Raw genomic sequence first — 23,671 nt, 5'->3', positions numbered from 1 at the left:
CTGGCTGGCCCCAGACCATGCTTCACATTTCATCTGGTCATAATCCACCCTGCTGACCACTAAACTTTCAGAGAAGCCATGATGGATGACTTAATCCATTCAGTTTTGGAACTATCACCTTGGGGCCATATATTGTACTGACTGGTGAGTCAGCCAATGAGAATATATATGGCTCACTGTACCAACAAAAAACTCAGACCATGATACATTTTGTCTGATTATCCACTTCAGCCTTCTCCTTGCCATTGACCTACTGTCATATACATTATACCTTCTTCGTTGCTTTCTATCTTTTGTCCTATTGCTTCTGGAAAGGGTGTTATCAACAGCTCCCCTATCACTCCATTAACCATCCCTGTGACTTCTCAAATTGAAACATTTCTCAAACCATTAGTTCCTTATGTATTACCTCTTCCTTTTAGGATAAAAGAAGCTCTTAAAGGCAAATTTTGTTTTGCTTTTATATTTCTATTTCATTCTACTGAGCCCATAAGCAGCTAGGTGATTTAACAGATAATTTTTAGAATCTGGAATTAGTTAGACTGGAGTTCAAATTCAGTCTCAGATACTAGCTGTGTGGTGCTGAGCTAGTCACTTAATACTTCTCTCTGCCTCATGCAAAAGCACAGTTGAGGAGAGAAAGCATTCCAGGCATGAGGGACTGCTAGAAAAAATGCTTAGAGGCAAGAGATGGAGCATCTTATTTGTGGAAGAGGGAAGAAGTCAGTGTCACTAATCAAAGAGTACCTGTTGTGGAGCATCATATAAAAGGATAGGAAAGTTAACAGGGGCTCAATAACAAAAAGCTTTTAATACCCAAAAGGAATTTGAATTTGATCCTAGAGGCAATAGGAAGTTATTGGAGTTTATTGAGTAGAAGATTCAACTTGATTGGACCTGTGTTTTAGAAAAAAATTACTCTGATCACTAGAGTAAGAAGAGACTTGAGGCAGACAGAATCACCAGCAGGCTAATGTAATAATAGTCATTATATGCAAGGGTAAGGGCTTATACCAGTATGGTAGCAGTATCAGAAGAGAGGAAGGTATATATATACAAGAGAGGCTACAGAAGGAATATAAATAGACCTTGGCAATACCTTGGATATGTGGAAGAGAGGGAAAAGAGATTGTGGTAAATCAATGATAACTCCTACATTGCAAATCTGTGACTACTACTAGGGCAGTGATGTACTTGATAGATATAGAGAAGTTCAGAAAAGGAAACTAGTTTGGTGGGAAAGGTAATGAGCTCTTTCTGATATGTTAAATTTGAGATGTCTCTTGGAAGTCCAATTTGAAATATCCAATCAAGTAAGAAAACTATTGGTGATATGGGACTAAAAGCTAAGGACTGGATTTACTAAGGCTGGATTTACTGATCTGGAAATTATCTTCATAGAAAGAATAAAATCTTTGGGAGCTGATTAGGTGACAAAGTGAGTTAACATGGAGGAAAAAGTAAAGAATGTCCAGGGCAGAATTGAGGGATACCTATGATAAGTGTGTGGGACATGAAAGAAGATCAGTAGGAGAGGAACCATCAGAGAGGGATAAAAAGCCCATAAAGTAGTATTAAAATGAAGAGCTGGTCACAGTGTTTAATGCTCTACAGTGGTTAAAAAGGATTTAAAGTGAGAAAAGATATTTGCATTGATCGTTAAGAGGTCACTGGTAAATGGAAAAAGCAGTTTTAACTGAATGATGTGGTTGGAAGGCGGAGTTGCAAGGTGACAAGAACAAGTGACTTGTTTTCTTTAAGCTGGTGCTAGGTTTTTTTTAGGGCTTTCCAAAAAAAATGTCAGGGGTTTTAGCCTAAATAGTACTTTTATTCTATTAACTTTCTTGGACACTCTGAGAATTAATCTCACCAAGTCAGTGGAATCACCTACCCACTCCCATTGAGAGGACTTCCCCTATGCAGCCAAAAGTTCAGGACCACAGAGTTCCAAGTCCTTCTATTAGACCACCCACACACTGGGGGTCTCTTCTCTTGGATAACACATAGTGAAAAGGGTTTACTTAACAAATGTACTGAAAGAATAGTCTGTATGGACACAATATTGATTCAGTTGTTCATAGCTCTCCTCTTATCCCCACAGCCAAGTTACTTATGGGGCACATTGCATAAGAATGTGTTGACTTGCACATGTGTAGAACGTGTGGTCGATTCATTCTAAGTTGCCCTAACTACCCTGTGGAGTCAGCTTTTATATCTTAACCAACTGGATGATTATATTAGTGGTTTAAACCTTAATTCATTAAACCAATGTGGACCTAGAAAAATACATATTATGAAACTATTCATAATTTGCATACACAGAACTTGAGAGTTGAATTCATAAATAACAATATGAGAAATATTTAAAAATTGGTAATACTATCAGAATGTGACAAATGATATAAAATATTAACAACAAAAAGATATTTAAAGGGCTTCCCTTATACTCTAGAATAGTGATATACAGAGAACTAAATGGAAAAAGCAAAGAATGGACTGTTTTTTAGGTGTATAATAAAACATATAGCATACCATTCAAAATGGTAAACTGTATACATTCTGTATGTATGCAATGAAATTACAATTAGATAACCATAATAACGTAAAGGGCTGAAACTCTTGAGTTAATGCACTGAGGTAGGACAGCTGAGCACTTAAGGCTAATTACTGATTGGGCAATACTCTATAAGCATATGCTTGGAAAATGGCCCTTCCCACTATTCTGTGCTATCTGGATAATTGGTATATACAGAGAATTGTAGAAGGGACTAGGGGGTGGAGTAAGACTAGCCAGAGTCACTGCTGGGTGAGAGATGGTCATGGAGATCCTGCCATTCCCTTCACTTCTACTGCTAAAGACCAAGAATAAAGATCAAGGACTTTTGGCTGATTCTAAGGTATCCAGGGTGCTAATGCGGTCATCATACAATAAAATTAAAATTTTGGAATCTACATGGAAAATGAAAACTAAACTAATTGTGATCTGACTTCATTATGAGAACTGGGATAAAGATCTTAAGAGCTTATAAATGCTACTTAATATTGTAAATATTACCTATCTAAAAACAAGGACATACCATTATATGCAAAAAAGAAGTGTTTAAAGCTTTTAAAACATCAAGGGAAAGCAAGAATGTCTACAATCACTACTATTATTTGACATACAGCTAGAAATTCCATCTATAGCCATAAAACAAGAAAGAGAAATTGAGGGAATAAGAACAAACAAGAAACAAAATCCTTCCTGCAAATAGGATTTGAAGAACCCTAAAAATTCTGCTAAAAATTAAAATAACTTCAGCAAAGCAGCAAGGAAGGAAACCCACATAAATTGCCATTTTTTTTTCTGTATAAAACCAACAAAACCCAAAATATATAAAATATTTGGGAGTCTATCTACCAAGACACTTGTAGTAATTGTATAAATAGAATTACAAAATACTCTTCACAAAAGACAAAAAAATAATTAGAAAAATATTAGATTCTAATGCTTAAATCATGCCAATAAGAATAACAATATTGCCTAAAATTAATTTAATCAATCAGTATCATTGAAATATGTGAGTGTCATAGTTTATAGTTTTAAAGAACTTAAAAATACTTTTATAATCACAAAAGAGTTTTAGTTGACCGATTAGTTTCTAAAAGAGTTTAGCAATTAAGAGAAAATTTGGGAGAGCTTTTTATTATGAAAATCTGGGGCTTTCAGTCTGCCAGCTAACAGCCTACAAGGAGGCTACATATTATAAAAGAGATAAGGAAGGAATCGTGGCTCCTTGTCGTTTAGATTTTATTACTCCACATCCTTAGATGGATATGTCCAGTAGGACATGAAAGAAGATCAGTAGGAGGGAAACTATCAGAGAGGGATAAAAAGCCCATAAAGTAGTATTAAAAAGAAGAGCTGGTTTCAGTGTTTAATGCTCTACAGTGGTTAAAAAGGATTTTAGATTTTGAGGAGACCCTGGACTCTGAACTATCATCTCCCCACTTTCTGTCTTTTGGAGTTAGGGACTCACTATCCCCCTCCTTTCTATCTTTGGGGAGAGCAAATTCTTTTTTTTAAAATTTTTTAAAATTAATTTTATAATTGTAACATTTTTTGGCAGTACATATGCATAGGTAATTTTTTTTACAGTATTATCCCTTGTACTCCCTTCTGTTCCAAATTTTCCCCTCCTTCCCTCCACCCCCTCCCCTAAATGGCAGGCATTCCCATACATATTAAATATGTTATAGTATATCCTAGGTACAATATATATATGCAGAACTGAATTTTGTTGTTGTTGTTGCAAATGAAGAATTGGATTTGGAAGGTAAAAATAACCTGGGGAGAAAAACAAAAAATGCTAACAGTTTACTCTCATATCCCAGTGTTTCTTCTCTGGGTGCAGCTGATTCTGTCCATCATTGATCAATTGGAATTGAATTAGCTTTTCTCTATGTTGAAGATATCCACTTCCATCAGAATACATCCTCATATAGTATTGTTGTTAAAGTGTATAATGATCTCCTAGTTCTGCTCATTTCACTCAGCATCAGTTGATGTAACTCTCTGCAAGCCTCTCTGTATTCATCCTGTTGATCATTTCTTACAGAACAATAATATTCCATAACATTCATATACCATAATTTACCCAACCATTCTCCAATTGATGGGCATGCATTCATTTTCCAGCTTCTAGTCACTACAAAAAGGGCTGCCACAAACATTTTGGCACATGCAGGTCCCTTTCCCTTCTTTAGTATTTCCTTGGGATATAAGCCCAGTAGTAGCACTTCTGGATCAAAGGGTATTATGCACAGCTTGATAACTTTTGGGGCATAATTCCAGATTGCTCTCCAGAATGGTTGAATTCTTTCACAATTCCACCAACAATGAATCAGTGTCCCAGTTTTGGGGGAGAGCAAATTCTAAGGTCAAGGACCAGAGATTTCATTTTTCTGCAGGAGCCATGGATGTTTCAAGATGGAAGGGGGTATAGAGCTGATTCTTTCAGGGAAGGTCCCACTCAAAGGGGTGATGAGCTCAGAAGCAAGTTTGACATTGGTTGAAGCAGCATTCAGTGGGTATTGTGGTGTTGGCCATCATTTGAAGGTGAATTGACTAGAGCCTAGAGAAAATAAATCTAACAAGTAGGAGGTAAGGGATTGTAGCATTGCAAACTGTAAATGGAGTTACTTGGGTGGCCAAAGGCACAGGTGCCAAAAAAGAGTTAGGCATTGGGTAAAGGACATGACAGGTTGAGGGGGATCTCCAATTGAAGACATTTCTTTTGGTAGAGCCTTCAGAAATACAAAAGTGTTTACTTCAGGGGCACAGATGATGCCCGAAGTAAGGGTTTGTCATAATCTGACCAATAACCCCACATGTTAAGTCAGGAAAAGCTGGAAAGCAGCACTGACAGCAGAGCCCTCAATTTGAGATATATGGTTAAACAGACAGAAAAAAAATAATATGAAAGAAAGCAATTGACCTGCAGAGAGTATGGTCAATTTTCTCTATCTTTCCTAAAGATTGAGGAAGCCAGGTAGAGTGGAGATGATAATTTTAAGTGCCTCAGCCAGAGTTTGGGTTGTTTGTTATGTGAAGACTTAGCCATAGTTATTTTGTAAAGAGCTGGGTAGGCCAAAATGAGGTATCATCTCTTTTAATAGAGGCTTTGTTGTTCTTGTGCTGGCCTGACTCTTTCTCCTGAGGAATTTTCTCTGCATCTGGAGTAAAAACAGGCTTAATTCAGGAGCTATGACATTCTCTGAGAAATATAACAGGTGACTGACATCATAAGTTGGCTTTCTGATGGGATACAATGAAGGTGGGATTTCCAGATATCTCCACCTGGGATGGGGCTGTAATCAAAAGTCCATTGAACAAAACGGCCTACTTAAGCTTAGAAGTATAAGAACCAAGTAAAGAGAGTAGCTAAGAACCCCATGAAGTAGATTGTTTTGAAGTTACATTTAACTCAAAAATCATTTTCAGAAAGGGAGATTCTAACTGAGGCATTCAACCTTTTCCTAATAGGAATCTTGAAATAATCCCCTGAAAAAAAAGCAGGAGAGTGAGATTGAAATAGGAGTTATATGTGTAAAGTCTAGCTGCCAGTTTTTTCCTAGACAAGTATCCTCACCTAGGCTAAAATATCAGATATTGGGTAGGTCTGATAATCCTGACCAACAAGTTCTCTTAGCTTATGATCAGTATAGATTTGACAACTTGATATAGGTTTGGAGACATTTCCACTGGCTTGTCTCTGGAATTATTAGAAGCTGGCCTAAAGGTGTTTAAAACCACCCAAGGGTAAAAGAGAATATCCTCTCTTTTGCAATGGCCTGTTATAGGACAGAATGTGCAAATTGGGGAACAGAATATAAGAATTGGAGTATGAAGGTCAATGTAATAGATTGGTCAGAAGCGTCTTTTGTGGCTGCATCAGCAAGCCAAAATTTCCCATGGCTTGATTCTGTGCCCATCAAATAAATTATTTATTAAAAAAAAGTTTGTGCAACAGGACACACGAATACAAAGATATGTTATTCCCACATTAAGAATAAATTTAAATGAAATTGACTTTCCCATTGATGTAACAAAATTCTATAAATTATATCCCTCTAAGAAAACCTCCTGGGGAAAATTCTGGGAAGATGGTAGAATAAGTAGGTAAATTTCAAGCTCTCCACATTTCCTCCACAAACAACCAATTTATGCCTCAGGACAAACATAGACTGCTGAAAAATCAAGACGACTTGTGGCAGAAAAAGGGTCCTCCTGGTACAACCCAAGAAAATCTGAAAAAAAAAAGATCCCAGATTAGGGATTAATCAGTGTGAACTGCAAACACCTTCAGCTAGCTTAGTAGAAACATCAATGAGGAGCCCTGGGGCTAACTAGATTTGGCTGGAGCTTCAGAAGGAATCACAGAAACTTTCACCTGCTGGGCTATGTGTGGAGTCTGGGGTCTGACTTTGGGAAGCTTGAGTGAACCTCAACTGATCAGGAATGCCAAGACCAGTTGTACTGCAGAGACCCTGAGGGAGAAGGAACCAGCACACCTGGTGAGTGCAGAAGCAGTGGGGCAGGGCTGTTGCTGGCCTTTGACACCTGCAGAAGGATGGAGCTTTTGGTTTGGGGTTCCAGGTCAGAGGACAGAGCTGAAGTGAAGCTAGAGTCACCATCCCCCTATCCCAGGATTAAAGATACATTAAAAACTCTTATTTTTAAAAAAAATGAACCAGCAAAAAAAGAAAAAAAAAGAACATGTTCAAAGGACACTAAAGTAAAAAAAGCTTCTGCCCCAAAGAGTAATTTTAAATGGCTTCTGCACAGACAGAATTTGTGGAATAATTTTTAAAAAGAATTTAAAATTCAAATGAGAGATATTGAGGAAAAACTAAAATAAAAGTGAAAACCATCTAAGGAAAAAAAAAGAAGATTATGAAAAAAAGTTAACCAACTAGAAAAGGAGATACAGGGTCTAAAGACAAAACTCTTTGAAAATTAGAATTGGGCAAAAGGAAGCTCGTGAAGCTTTAAGAGACCAAGAAATAATAAAACAGTATATAAAGAATGAAAAAAAAATAGAATGTGAAACATCTTGTAAGAAAAACAATAGATCTGAAGAAAAGGTCAAGAAAAGAAAAAATAAAAATAACTGGACTACCTGAAAGCCGTAATCAAAAAAAGAACTTTAATGCAAGAAATAATCCAAGAAAATAGTCCTGCAGTGATAGAACATGTGGGGAAACAAAAATAGAAAGAAATCCACTGATCATCATCATCTCAACGAGATCTCTTTGTGGAAAACACAAAGGAATATTATTTCCATATTTCAAAATCCCAAGATCAGAGAACATTTTGCAAGAAATAAGAAAAAATACAATTCAAATAACACTGAAGTTACAATTAAAATTGAACAGAACTTATCCGAAGCTACAATAAAAGACCACAGATCCTGGAATCATATCTACTAACAATCAAAAGAACTAGGCCTGTGGCCAAAAACATCATATCCAACAAAATTATCTATAATATTGAATGGAAAAAAAAGGATATTCAATGACAGATTTTCTAGACTTTCTTTCAATCCAACCCAAACTCAATAGAAAATCAAAGATCAATTTCAAGGAACTTAACCTGAAAAATTATTTGTTTTTTTATATAGAAATATATACCATAAGATTAACATCAGCTTTGCGTAGCTCAAAAGAAAGTTTGGGGCAGAATTAAGGTAGTAATAGTACATAAATAGTAATGATGTTATATAAATGAGGTATAGAAGAATAGATACAGAGGTTCATTAGAGGGGAAAGGAGGATTTGAAGTGTTGAAAACCTACTCACGTCAAAAATGAGTTAAAAATAGGCAACACTACATATATACCATGAAGGATATAGCACTCTCCAAAATATGTAAAGAAATAAGGGGGAGGGATGATCAGCAGGGTAATCAAAGGGTGAGAGAAGAAGACAAGGGAAAGATCCATGGGTGGAGGTGAGGCTATGTAATAACAAGGCAAGTTCAGAAGCACAATTAAAAGAAAGAGCTAGCAGGGATAAGAAAGTTTGTGTGTATGTGTATGTGTATTGTGTATCTATATATCTATACATAAATATATCCTTACTTAACTACAGCCTTTTGAGGGGAAACAAGGAAGAAGGGTTGATGGTAAATAATAAAATAGAATAAAGTAAAAAAAAAAGTACACAGCAGAGAACAAAGGAACAACCTACAAGAAAGTAAAGAAAAGATGGATACTCGTGAATATAATTTCAAGTGCTATTATATATCTTTTTTTATACTGGTAATTTATTGATACATACTTTGAATCCTCCTTGATGTTCTGCTGGGCACATGACCCTGCTGTTTTGTTTTTCTGTTTAAAAAAAATTTTTTTTTTTAAATTAAGGAAAAAAAAAAAAAAGAAAACTGGTTCCACTAAAAATTTCTTCTCCAAACTATACTGACAATGTTTCAGATTTAGTTTCAGTAATCAATAATAATAATCAAAAACTAATAGGTCCCAGAAGACAGTTTTATCAATTGTTCTTACATCATTTTGAAACCTCTAAGGATTTTGTTTCACACTGGCATATATCTTTAGTAATAGATAGGTGACTAGGCCAAATACTCATTTACCAAATGATTATACATTTTCAAGTTGGAAACAGCCAGAACTTACATATTTGCAATGTAGTCGTGGTTTCTACTGACCACTTGCTCTGAATATAGAATATTTGCTATATGAGGACAAAGTAGGAACATGATTATGACAGAAAGTATCTTTAGCTCTGTTTGACTTCAGGTATAAATCACAAATGACAATCAAATATACAGTTACAATTCCATCCCATATCCAGACTCAGGAATAATTAGGGGCAAACACCTTCTGTTCAAGGAAAATGTTTAGAGAGCATCATCAAGGTTATGAAAAGCCAAGGATTGATTATAATTTTAGAGGAGATTACTGAACTTTTAAGAACTGTGAAGGTCATATGTCCTTCTTTTTCTCTGGAAGAAGAATTGGATCCAGATGAGTGGAAATTAGTAGGAGAGCAATTAGGTGAACAGTACAATTACCTTTGTGACATTTTACCCTTTGGTTCCAGACCAAACTCAGTTTCCAAAGATACAATTCATACCTACAATTTAATCCAAATGGCTTTAAAAAATGTTATTCTAAAGGAAGAGATGAAGGAGCAAAATGGGGAGGTGTCAACTAAACTAGGTGAAAAGGATGAATCAGATAATAATGAAGTTAAGTACAATTCTGAGCAACAGCAACAGGAGCACCTCCCATCTCCTCCCTCAATTAACCCTTCATGGGTGGAGCAAGAAGGAGGAGAAGAAGAGGCAGAAACACAAACAGAATTGTCTGTGAAGCAGTCTAAGCCTATGACAAGATTAGAAAAAGCATTGGTTAAAGCTAAGAGAGAAGGACAGGATATAAGTGATTTTATACATGCATATCCTGTGATTGAAAATATTGACTCTGTAGGTCAAAAAAGGAGAAGATATGCACCTTTAGATTTGAATAAAATTAAGGATTTGAAAAAAGGTTGTACCCTTTATGGGGCTACATCAGCTTATGTCAAAATGTTACTAGATGGTTTGTCTTATGAAGTCCTAACCCCGAATGATTGGAAATCCATAGCAAGGACATGTGTGGAACCTGGAGAAAATTTATTATGGCTTGCGGAATTTCATGAATTATGTAAAATTCAAGTCAGATGCAATTTGGAAATAGGAGTTAACACACAATTCACTTTTGAGCACTTAGCTGGTGAAGGTCAGTATGGAGAGAATTCGGAACAGATTAATTATACCATGACAATATATGAGCAAATTGCTAAGGCTGCAATAAAAGCTTGGGGTGTCCTCCCTGGACAGAAAGATCGGGGAGAGGCTTTCACTAAAATACAGCAAGGTCCCAATGAACCTTTTGCAGATTTTGTGGGACGTTTGCAAACTGCTATCAAAAGAACTATTGGAGAAAATGCAGCTACAGAAATAATGACCAGACATCTGGCTAAGGAAAATGCCAATGAGATTTGCAAAAGAATTATATGGGGATTAGACAAAGATGCTCCTTTAGAGGAGATCATAAGACGCTGTGCTACAGTGGGAACAAATGCTTTTTATACCCAGACAATGATAAATGTGGAAAGACAGGGTCCCTCCTGGCAAGGGCCTTCTAGAGAAACTCGGAGATGTTTTCAATGTGGAAAAATTGGACATCTAAGAGCTCAGTGTAGGTATGGAGATACAGTGAGGAAACAGGGTGAGAGAAGACCTAAAACTCCATGTCCAAAATGCAACAGAGGACTCCATTGGGCATCAGAGTGTAGAATAATTCAGGGAAATGGGATGAAGGGCCCAGGTCCAGGGCCCCAGGCAAAAAAGACTTGGGGCATGATGGCAGCTGATGTTACACCCAAAGAACCTTTAGAAGACCAGGACTCTGATTTAATCAACCAGCAGAAAAGCAATCACATGGCAGAAAGGGATTACCTGATAAGTGAGCCAAAAGGCAATCAGATTGCAAAAATGGATTACACTTGGGGAGAATACAGGCCTTTTAAACCAACAGGGCTATGTCCAGTGCAAACAATTCCAATGTAATTGCCAGATGATGAGAAGAGATTTAGAAAGTGGTAAATAGAAGGTAATTAGATAGGTTAACTGCCTGGGGGAGAGGGTTTGCTTGTATTTCTTCAGCAGGAGAAGGAATCAGATGGGTGCCAACGAGTCATATTCGCCTTATCCATCAGAGAGAGACAGAAAAAGAGAAAGACCTCAAAATAAAGGAGAAGATCTAAGAAACATCTGACACTGAAAGAGCATGGATAATAAGAAGACTGTTAAAGAACTTTAAAACCAGCAGGAATCATTGGACTTCCTCACACAAGATGAGACTAATGGACAATGGACTTATGGACATTTATAAATTTTCAATTTATGATTATGTTATATACTTCTAGCATGTGTTATGTTACTATGTTACTATGTGCTTATGTAATTTATGTAATTATCTGTAATACTTCCCATATTGATGGATTTATGTTTCAAGGTCATTTATGTAATTATCTGTAATACTTCCCATATTGATGGATTTATGTTTCAAGGTCATGACTGTCCTATGTTCTAAATCAAAAGAAAGGGGGAGATGTTAGGATTACTAAGTGAGAACTCGGGTTGTCTGGATAGTGACGAGGTGAGAATTCAGGTTGGACAATTACAAGGTGAGAACTCAGGTTGACTTGATAGAAGGAGCAAGCCCATTGGCTGAAGTGGTTCTTCCCAGAAGCCCTTGCATTATCCCATGCCCATTCTCTGGGAGGATAAAGAGGACAGCTCTCCAGGAAGAGGAGAAGACTCTGAATTGCATCAGGCTTGACGGGGCTCTCTTCAGGAAGGGAAGTCACTTCTTTGGACAAGAGTTAACAGCAACTGCCTGGAGACAACGGTTCGTTACAGGAAGAAGAATCTGTCGGAGAGATTTGAGTAGAAGACACAGCAGATCTCTTCCCAGAGAGTGATCCGGCAGCTTCTAGAGACGACAGCTCGCAACACATTCCTGTACTAAGGAACATAATTGGGAAACTGAGCCAGTCGGGGCTTACTCTAAGAAAAGCTAACAGCTGTCTTCCAAGGTTTTTGCCTAGATACAGACCTCCACCTGTAACCATTCAAGACCACATCCATCTCAGTTGCAGCATTTCTCTGAAATGGTAGATTACTGATTTAATGCTCTGAAAAACACATACTTGAATTCAAAACACAAAACAACAACACTTACAATCCCAAGAAATTTCATCTCAAATAGCAAGTTTCATAATTAGCAAGTAATAACACCTTTAGATTCAGCTCTCAAGGATCACATATCCTAAATAATAAGTACTGCACTGGTAAAAGATTCATCACAAAAAATTCACAACTTATCTTGATATCTAAGCATATAGTTAAAAAATCACAACAAATTACACAAATGATTTTGCTTTAAGATGCTCAACAACCAGCAATCTAATGGGATGTAGAAATAAGCGTTAAGAAATGCAAAATAAAATAATTGTTATGAAACATAAAACATACCTGTTATTAAACCACATCTTTAAAGTGACTTTAAAATAACCAATTAGCCTTATCACAATAAAGTTTACCAGGCCTCACATAGCTAAGAGATTTCACTTAACATCTTTCAATTGTTTTTCCCTTTTTCCTTCTTTTAAACCTATCTTGGTGTAAAAACCAATCATTAGAAATCATTTCTACTTAACAAACTTGTAGATTATCAGTAAAACCATGGCTTGTTTGGCAACTATATAAAATATGGGAACAACATAACCCACATGAGCTCCTTTCCTGGGGCTAGTGATTCTGCTTCTAAGATGGTTTTAAGAAACCTGAAAGCTTACAAAATTACTGGGAATCTACAGAGACTCTAGAGAAGGGGCTAAACTGCTTAGGCTACTCTGCCTTCTCTCTCTAGCTATTTTTGTGGGCTTTATTTTTTGACACTTCCATCCACATTATGTAATGAGGGGATGGGAGCAGTAAATCTTTAGATCTCAAAGCAAATTGTTCTACAATACAAAACCAATCCAGACAAGGTTTTCATCTAAATCCCATCATTCCACACACAGTAATTATCAGTTTTAGTTGGTTTTAATTATCAGTTTTAGCTGGCTTTAAACAGTTTAAACATAGATACAAGACAAATCTCAGCTCTACAATTTCAGAAAGAACTCATTACTTATCAATTAGTAGTTACTGAGTTGCATAGACACAACTGGTGTAGGATTTTCTTTTTCCCAGCTATTGCAGCTTAGGAGGAGTGCTTGGGCTTCTGATTTTCTGTTTCTTCAAATTAGTTTTCTTTTTGAGTTAGGGAAGAAATAAGAAAATTCTTAAAATTCAGAACATAATCTATCACAAAAACTGAGTCACAGTAATACACACCACTTCAAAAAGTTATTTTTAAAATAGACCAATATTTAACTTTAGATTCCCTAAATTTTAACTGGATATTTTAAAAATATGATTCACATTAACCTTTTTCTCTCTGTGAGTCAGGAAAGGATTAAGTGTCGGTTTTAATTTCTTTTTTTTTCTTCCTTATTAATTTTAGAATTATAACATTTTTTTGACAGTACATATGCATGGGTAATTTTTTACAACATTATCCTTTGTACTCCCTTCTGTTCCGAATTTTCCCCTCCTTTCCTCCACCCCCTCCCTAGATGGCAGGCTTACAAATACATATTAAATATGTTATAGTATATCCTAGATACAATATATGTGTGCAGAACCGAATTTTTGTTGTTGTTGCAAAGGAAGAATTGGATTCAGAAAGTAAAAATAACCTAAGAAGAAAAACAAAAATGCAAACAGTTTACACTCCTTTCCCAGTGATCCTTCTCTGGGTGTAGCTGATTCTTCCATCATTGATCAATTGGATCTGAGTTAGATCTTCTCTTTGTTGAAGATATCCACTTCCATCAGAATACATCCTCATACAGTATTGTTGTTGAAGTGTATAATGAATGATCTCCAGGCTCTGCTCATTTCACTAAGCATCAGTTCATGTAAGTCTCTCCAAGCCTCTTTGTATTCACCCTGCTGGTCATTTCTTTTTTTTTTTTAATTATTTATTAATTTTATAATTATAATTTTTTTGACAGTACACATGGATGGTTTTTTTTTTTTTTTTTACAACATTATCCCTTTTATTCACTTTTCCAAAATTTCCCCTCCCTCCTTCTACTTCCTTCCCTAGATGACAGGCAATCCCATATATATTAAATATGTTACAGTATAACCTAGATACAATATATGTGTGTAAAATCAAATTTCCTGTCGCACGATAAGAATTGGATTCCGAAGGTATAAGTAACCTGGGTAGAAAGACAATAGTGCAAACATTACACTCCTTTCCCAGTGTTCCTTCTCTGGGTGTAGCTGTTTCTGTCCATCACTGATCAGCTGAAACTGAATTAGATCTTCTTTTTGTTGAAGATATCCATTTCAATCAGAATATATCTTCCTACAGTATCGTTGTTAAAGTGTATAATGATCTCTTAGTTGTGCTCATTTCACTCAGCATCAGTTCATGTAAGTCTCTCCACACTTCTCTGTATTCATCCTATTGGTCATTTCTTACAGAACAATAATATTCCATAACATTCATATATCATAATTTACCTAACCATTTGATGGGCATTCATTTTCCAGTTTCTAGCCACTACAAAAAGGGCTGCCACAAACATTTTGGCACATACAGGTCCCTTTCCCTTCTTTAGTATTTCCTTGGGATATAAGCCCAATAGTAGCATTGCTGGATCAAAAGGTATGCACAGTTTGATAACTTTTTGGGCATAATTCCAGATTGCTCTCCAAAATGGTTGGATTCTTTCACAACAACAATGCATCAGTGTCCCAGTTTTCCCACATCCCCTCCAACATTCATCATTATCTTTTCCTGTCATCTTAGCCAATCTGACAGGTGTGTTGTGGTATCTCAGAGTTGTCTTAATTTGCATTTCTCTGGTCAGTAGTGATTTGGAACACTCATATGAGTGGATATAGTTTCAATTTCATCATCTGAAAATTGTCTGTTCATATCCTTGACCATTTATCAATTGGAGAATGGTTTGATTTCTTATAAATTAGAGTCAATTCTCTGTATATTTTGGAGATGAGGCCTTTATCAGAACCTTTAACTGTAAAAATATTTTCCCAATTTGTTACTTCCCTTCTAATCTTGTTTGCATTAGTTTTGTTTGTACAAAAGCCTTTTAATTTGATGTAATCAAAATCTTCTATTTTGTGATCAATAATGATCTCTAGTTCTCCTTTGGCCATAAATTCCTTCCTCCTCCACAGGTCTGAGAGGTAGACTATCCTCTGTTCCTCTAATCTATTTATGATCTCGTTCTTTATGCCTAAATTATGGACCCATTTTGATCTTATCTTGGTATATGGTGTTAAGTGTGGGTCCTTATCTAATTTCTGCCATACTATTTTCCAGTTTTCCCAGCAGTTTTTTTTCAAATAATGAATTCTTATCCCAAAAGTTGGTATCTTTGGGTTTGTCAAACACTAGATTGCTATAGTTGTACCCTATTTTGTCCTGTGTACCTAATCTGTTCCACTGATGGACTGGTCTTCTTAGCCAGTACCAAATGGTTTTGGTGACTGCTGCTTTATAATATAGCTTTAGATCAGGTACAGCTAGACCACCTTCATCTGACTTTTTTTTCATTAATTCCCTTGAAATTCTCGACCTTTTGTTTTTCCATATGAATTTTGTTGTTATTTTTTCTAGGTCATTAAAATAGTTTCTTGGGAGACTGATTGGTATAGCACTAAATAAATATATTAGTTTGGGGAGTATTGTCATCTTTATTATATTCGCTTGGCCTATCCAAGAGCACTTAATGTCTTTCCAATTATTTAAATCTGACTTTATTTTTGTGGAAAGTGTTTTGTAATTTTGCTCATATAATTCCTGACTTTTCTTTGGTAGATGAATTCCCAAATATTTTATACTCTTGACAGCTGTTTTGAATGGAATTTCTCTTTGTATCTCTTGCTATTGCATTTTGTTAGTGATGTATAAAAATGCTGAGGATTTATGTGGATTTATTTTGTATCCAGCAACTTTGCTAAAGTTGTGAATTATTTCTAATAACTTTTTATTAAATCTCTGGGGTCCTCTATGTATACCATCATATCATCTTCAAAGAGTGATAGTTTGAGTTCCTCATTTCCTACACTTATTCCTTTAATCTCTTTCTCGCCTCTTATTGCCGAGGCTAGCATTTCTAATACAATATTGAATAATAATGGTGATAGTGGGCAACCTTTTTTCACTCCTGATCTTACTGGGAAAGGTTCCAGTTTATCTCCATTACATATTATGCTTACTGATGGTCTTAAATATATGTTCCTGACTATTTTAAGGAATAGTCCATTTATTCCTATACTCTCAAGTGTTTTTAGTAGGAATGGATGTTGTATTTTATCAAATGCTTTTCCTGCATCTATTGAGATGATTATATGGTTTTTATTAATTTGATTATTAATATGGTCAATTACACTAATAGTTTTCCTAATATTAAACCAGTCATTTCTTATAGAACAATAATATTCCATAACATTCATATACCATAATTTACCCAACCATTCTCCAATTGATGGGAATCCATTCATTTTCCAATTTCTAGCCACTACAAAAAGGGCTGCCACAAACATTTTGGCACATACAGGTCCCTTTCCCTTCTTTAGTATTTACTTGGGATACAAGCCCAGTAGTAGCATTTCTGGATGAAAGGGTATGCATATTTTGATAACTTTTTGGGCATAATTCCAGATTGCTCTCCAGAATGGTTGGATTCTTTCACCACTTCACCAACTATGCATCAGTGTCCCAGTTTTCCCGCAGCCCCTCCAACATTCATCACTATTTTTTCCTGTCATCTTAGCCAATCTGACAGGTGTGTAATGGTATCTCAGAGTTGTCTTAATTTGGAATGGTTTTAATTTCAAAGTGCAGGCTTTCATTCTCGGATTCCCTACTTATGCTGTTTTCTTTCTATTTTTCTCTCTTGTTCTGATCCAGCTCTCTTCTACCTGCTTTTACCATCTTCACTGCACTGAATATATTTTCTTTCTCTATCTCATTCACCCATCTTTGCAGTAAGGAATAGGGATGATATGATGTGAGGAGAGAAACTTTCTTTCAAAATCTTTAATCTTACCAATTGCTTTTCCAATCAATCTTTCTTGAAATTTGCTTTTTAAATCTTTTTCAACATTTTATAAGATTCAATTTTTTCCTTACAATAAATTCTCAGAGTGGTACCTTAGATTAGGTGCCATACTTAATGATTAATCTCAAAACCTACAAAATCTGCTAAAATGGTTTTTAGCAGTTCTGCAACATTAATCATCTCATTTTATTTCTGTAGATCCAACCTGGCCAGTGTTGGGATCCACAGGAAAAAGTCAGGATTTTTCCCTTTCTAAGGTGAAAGTTGGGAATGTTAATCTTTCCCTATGTTCTTCCTAACTGCACCCCTTAGAAGTTTTTTTTCTTTTTATTTAAAATCTTTTAAGGTAACAAAAATCTTGCTCATCGCACAAGAATGACATTCTGCAAATGCAGAAGTATGGACAGACAAAATGACAAGACTAATGCATTTAAAATGCTTGAGAAGTCCCTCATGATCCTTCAAGGTATACTAAAGTCAGACACTTGTTTGAATTCCCCCTTTCTGAACTTGTCCCAGTGGCCGAGGTTCCCAAGGGGAAAAAAACCCACTTGAATGACTAGGAGATTCAGGATGAGAAGGAACTTGAGATCTGGGATTCCATCTGCAAGACAAAATGACTTCACGACTTACATGTAAAGGTCACATCATAAACTAGAAAACAGGAAAGAAGGTCACTTTTACAACTGTGATTAGGGAAAGAATTCTTAATCCAACAGACATAGAGTATTATAACAGAAACTGAGTAATTATGATGGGGGATTAGATATTTCCACCAAATCCTCACAACCTAAAAAAACCCTCTCCAAAATAGAAATTATGCTCCAGGAAAAAGCAACTTCAGCTGTCTGGGCAGTCCAAGCCATCAAGAACCCAAAGGATTAAAACTCAATGAATTTACAAGAGAAAAAGCTAATCTCTTATTCCTAAACACACTCAACACTCTTGCTCCACCAGCCTTCATTCTACCAACAGCAGGATTGCAGAAGCTGGCCCATGATGATTATAACTATGTGTCAACTCCCACTCTTCTCAAAATACTTCAAGATCCAGCAAAAATTTGCTCAATTGTGACAATGAGCAACATGATAGCAGCAAGAAACAATAGCACTCAAAAACTCATTCAGAGAACATAGGGAAAAAAGGGAAATGGGATAGGACCAAGGGGTAGAGGAAGAGAGTTATGTGACACAATATTAAACTTGAGAGAAAAGCCCAGCATCCCACTGTGACCAGTTCTATTCCCTCAAAAATCCTAAAAGGCAATGATCTACACTGGGAAACCATAACCTGTTCAGTGTGGGAAGACATTGAAACAGCTTTGCAATCCATCTCCCATGGAATCATTAAAGGGAAAGTAATCAGAAAGTGACCAGTGAAGGAAAATTTAAAAAACAAAATAAAAAGACTGAAATTACCTAAAAAAACTCAGAAGAAAAAAAACCCTCAATTAAAGACTGTGATCATAAAAAGATAGAGCAAAACAGGAGATATTAATAAGAATAGGAAATGGTCTCTAGAGCAGGGGAAAGAAAAAGAAAAGCATCTATGAATATATATTGCATGGACCCACATTTAACACCACATACTAAGATAAGATCAAAATGGGTCCAAGATTTAGGCATAAAGAACGAAATCATAAATAAATTGGAGGAACATGGGATGGTTTACCTCTCGGACTTGTGGAGGAGGAAGAAATTTGTGTCCAAAGGAGAACTAGAGATACAAAACTAATGCAAACAAGATTAGAAGTGAAGTATTATACACTTCAACAATGATACTATATGAGGATATATTCTGACGGAAGTGGATATCTTCAACATAGAGAAGAGCTAATCCAATTCCAATTGATCAATGATGGACAGAATCAGCTACACCCAGAGAAGGAACACTGGGAAATGAGTGTAAACTGTGAGCATTTTTTTGTTTGTTTGTTTTTCTTCCCAGATTATTTTTACCTTCTGAATACAATTCTTCCTTTGCAACAACAACAAAAAAATTCAGTTCTGCACATATATATTTTACCTAGGATATACTATAAGATATTTAATATGTATGGGAATGCCTGACATCTAGGGGAGGGGGTGGAGGGAAGGAGGGGAAAAACTCAGAACAGAAGGGAGTACAAGGGATAATGCTGTAAAAAATTACCTTTGCATATGTACTGTTAAAAAAAAGTTATAATTATAAAATTAATAAAAAAATAATTTTTTTAAAAAAAAGAATATATACTGCAAAGAAAAATTAATCAATTTAATCAAATCAATTAGTCAAATAAAAGAAGACTCTGTGGATTCTCAAAGGAGCATGGAAGCAAAACAAGCTGTTCCTGAATGATTTAAAAGAGAAATTCAAGAAAGCAGAATTTATGGACTAAACCTCAGAGATAATTGACAAGAAGTTTTTGTTGTTGTTGTTGTTGTTTTTGTTTTGTTTTGTTTTTTAATTCACTGTTACAAATTTCACCAAAGACACAAAAGAGAGAGTAACTGGGAATTCAAAAAATGAAAATGATGATCAATCTAAAAGAAAAACAAAAAAAACAATAATGTTGCAGAAGAGCAATTTGGTTTGGAGTTAGAATGAGAATATTCACATAGGATTCTCTTTTAAGTCAAAACAATTTGTCAAAGTGGGTAGGTGTAACTAAATGGCAATTAGGGTCAGAGGGAAGAACACTTTTCTACTATAATTTTGGCTCTAAGCCATGTTTGTAATAATAAGCCTGCTAAAAACAATCTTTTTCAGGCCATAGCATAACCATGCCATCTATTAAAAACAGTCAAAACAGCAACTCAGTTACCTAGGTTTAAGGAATGATGTACTGGGTAAATGTTCCTTCTGTGGGCCCAGCAAGTCTAAAAATATTTTATATTAGTGATTTTTTTTTAAAGTTTATGATTCTAATTTTCATAAACTAGTCTAGTGCCCAAGGTTAAGATCCAGCATCTCCTCTTCAATAACATTTTTAAAAAGCAAAAAAAGCTTCTATACAAATAAAATTAGTACAATTAAAATTATAAGATAATTTTAGAATTAAGTTAACTGGGAAAAAATGTTTGCAGTGAATTCCTCTAATAAAAATCTGATATCCAAGACATATAGGAAACTGATTCTCCATCAGGGGTTCTCAAACTACCGCCACGGCATAGCGGCTGAGGATGTTTATGGCAAATGGGCTGAGGGGCGGAGCCAGAGTGTGAGCTTTTGTTCTTACTATAGGGCCCTCCCACAGTCTGAGTGACAGTGAACTGGCCCCTATTTAAAAAGTCTGAGGACCACTGTGCTAACTGATAAATGATCACAGGATATGAACAGGTAGTGCTTAAAATAAGAAACCTAGATTTTCAAAGACTATTAAAAAAATGGTGAAACCATCTCATTTATTAAAAAATTATCTTATTGAGTTAGGAAAAATAGTAACAATAGAAGAACAAAGTCAGGAACTTCAGAGGGGGGAGCAGGGGAGAAGGCGAAATTTGCAAAGGAGACACTAATATCAGACCTTAAAACCTTACAAGGTTAGAGTGCTGTTGAAGTATCAAATGGATTAATTTAGATTATTTTAAATTTAATCCTCTTGTATAAATAAAATCTGTGCAGCTAAGAATAGAAGGAATGAAGAAAATTGGGGGGAAAACTTTCATAGACATTTTCTCAGAATGCTGACTGGATTAGAGTATCACTGGAAGACCTGGACTTAATAAAGAAGATGCTCTCCACCTTCAGGGAAACTGATTACAAGTAGAAATAAACATTATATATATATATCTATATGTATGAGCGCTTATGTGTATGTTTAGAGATAGGCATCGATGATTAATTGTGGGGTTAACTTCTCTCAGTCTCACTATTTTAATTTAATTGGGTTTGAATATATGACCCCTAAGATCCCTTGCAGCTCTAAGGGTATGATCCTGTGTCCTTCCAGGTTGTTCCAATGACGCCATCTTCCACAATTCTGTCAATGCCACATTGAGACATCACTGGAAAAAATATTTTATGTTTCCTCCACAAACTTACTCAATTCAATCTCCCGATTCTATTTCATTCTAGAAATTAACCCCATCAAAGTAATTTACCTCAAATATCTTTGATAAAAGTCTAGCTACGCACAACCATTCCATCTGCCACGTCCCTGACTCGGACAATGATGCTGGTGAAGTTTGCCACTTAGAAAACGCAATTCCTCTTCTTTCCGGCACAACCGAATAACTAGCCTTTTTCAAACATTATAAAAAGGAAGGCAAAATTCACAAGCAGCGGATGTTCGTGCCAGGGCTCCGCATGCCTGGTCTGGCTGGAGGGATCTGCGCATGCGCCGGAGCGAACCCCGAGGGCCCTCACTGCTAGGGTGGAAGCTGAGGCCATAGGAGGGCGGTAAAGGGTGGGGTAGGCTGGGGAGTGAGGGGAGGATTGTTCCCTAACCTTGACAATCCAGGCCAGCCCAGATGAGGAAAACGGGGGCGACAGCCAAGGTGAGGCCTAGGGAGCCAAGGCTCCTCCAGTTCCCCCAGCTCTCCTGATACCTCGAGAGCCAGTCAAAGGCTACGGATCCTCAAAACTTCGGTTCCATAATTCAGGCAGAGCTGCCCAAATCGTACCGCAGGGACCAAGATGACCAAGCAGCCGCCACCTAGCACTCAGACTACCCAACGGCCTCCGCTGTCGTCATGTGACCCCAGCGCGCACGAGTTGTGTCTAAACAAAGGATTCGAACTTCTGGGTAGCACGCTCCCCCACTTCTTAAGTGAGTGTGCCTGCGCATGCGTAGTAAACCACACAAAGTTATTTACATCTTGGGCAATAAGGGATTCTGGGCTATTCTTCTATGGCAAAGTTGACCCTTTAAGGAAGGGCTGTTCTGACAAATCCTCCCCCAAAGGGCAAGGGAAGGTTTCTTTCCTTTGAGAATTTTCAACAAGTTGCCTTCATCTTCATTCTTTCTGTTTCCCTCAGTTTCCACCTCAGGTGGAAGATGGCTTCTTGGTCAGTTGCATCTCCACAGCTCTAAGTTCAGGACCTCCTCATTTCTCACTAATTGGATTAGTCTCTTCTCTACAAACCAGAGACCGAATGTGTTTTTTGTTTGTTTTGGCTGAAGCCACTGGGGTTAAGTAACTTGCCCAGGGTCACACAGCTAGGAAGTGTTAAGTGTCTGAGATCGGATTTGAACTCGGGTCCTCCTGAATTCAGGGCTGGTGCTCTATCCACTGCGCCACCTAGCTGTCCTGCTAAATGCTGTTCTTTTAACAGACTTATCTATCCTGTCACTCACCATTCCCCAACCCCATATTTTTGCCATTGCCTCAGATTATTTCTAGGCTATAAATCAGAGCTGTGTTTTAACAGCTTCCTCTCTAGCACATTTTAAAGGTTAACCTGCATTACAAACATTAGAGCCATCGTTTTCTTTCTAAATCTATTACATATTATTCCCCTTCACCTTGTGTTCTAATTAACTTTTTGAGGGAGGGGCTTGTATTTGTTCTAATTAAACTGGACTGTTAGATATTCCCAGAACAGGTTGGATCCCTAGCTTCAAAGCATAGGTCAAATAGCTACTTCCCTTCAGAAAGGCTTTCCGATCCCCTCCCCCTCTCCCAATTACCCCCCCCCCTCCCTCCCCCTCAATAAAAGGGATCCACTGGAGAAGGAAATAACAAACCTCTCTAGTATTTTCCTAAGAAAAACCTACGCACAATAGTAAAATGACAAAATATAAGGCTCAGGAGGTCAGAAGGTGTCCAATGCACTATCAGTGAGAAGTGGAGGACAACTATAGGTGATTTCAGGAAGAATGGAGAGACTGAGCCAAAGACAAAAGGAAGACAAGCTGCAGTTATGTCTGCTGATGAAATCAGCAAAGCCCAAAGCTGTAAAGATCAATATTGCATAGAAATCTGAACTATAGGGTCTATGAACCAAGGTAATCTGGATGTGGTCAAACAGAAGATGAAAAACTTAAACATTGATATCTTAGAGGTCAGTTAACTTAAATGGATGGGAATGGCGAATTTAATATAGTCATTGTGTCATACACTTCTGTGGAGTAGGCCTTTATACTCAATGAAAGGATGAGAAAAGTAGTATTGGGGTATAATCTAAAAAATGACAATGATATCTGTTAGAATACAAGGCATCACAGGGATACAGGTCTGTGTTCTAATAAACACTGATGCTGAAGAGGCCAAAGTTGAGAAGTTCTATGAAAAACCTACATCTTTTAGAAATAACACCAAAAAAACCATATTCATCATAGGAGATTGGAATGCTAAAGTAGGAAACCAAAGTATAACTGGAATAAAAGGTAAGTTTGTCCTTAATGAAGCAGGGCCTCAACTGATAAGAGTTTTGTCAAACTAATCTTTAGGTCATAGCAAACACTTTCTTTCAACAACCA

At 36.6% G+C, this 23,671-nt stretch overlaps 1 protein-coding gene across 10 annotated transcripts in view; it reads right to left on the bottom strand.

Moving 5' to 3' along the window:
• Nucleotides 1–21,960, bottom strand: part of LOC141551272 (phospholipid-transporting ATPase ABCA3-like) — a 249,925-nt gene extending 227,965 nt beyond the window's left edge. For 6 of the 10 annotated variants that reach the window (XR_012484816.1, XR_012484817.1, XM_074282725.1 and 3 more), the window contains exon 1: nt 21,798–21,952. The gene's annotated coding sequence lies outside the window, so the exon portion shown is untranslated. Of the gene's footprint in view, nt 1–21,696 lie in introns of all 10 variants that reach the window. The other 4 variants (XM_074282726.1, XM_074282731.1, XM_074282734.1 and 1 more) reach the window with 3 other exon arrangements.
• Between the last annotated feature and the right edge of the window lie 1,711 nt (nt 21,961–23,671).

This window comes from Sminthopsis crassicaudata, chromosome 1, assembly GCF_048593235.1.
Source record: "Sminthopsis crassicaudata isolate SCR6 chromosome 1, ASM4859323v1, whole genome shotgun sequence".
Taxonomy (NCBI): Eukaryota; Metazoa; Chordata; class Mammalia; order Dasyuromorphia; family Dasyuridae; genus Sminthopsis; species Sminthopsis crassicaudata.
The sequence above is the reverse complement of the archived record's forward strand: the minus strand, read 5'-3'. Positions and strand labels throughout refer to the sequence as shown.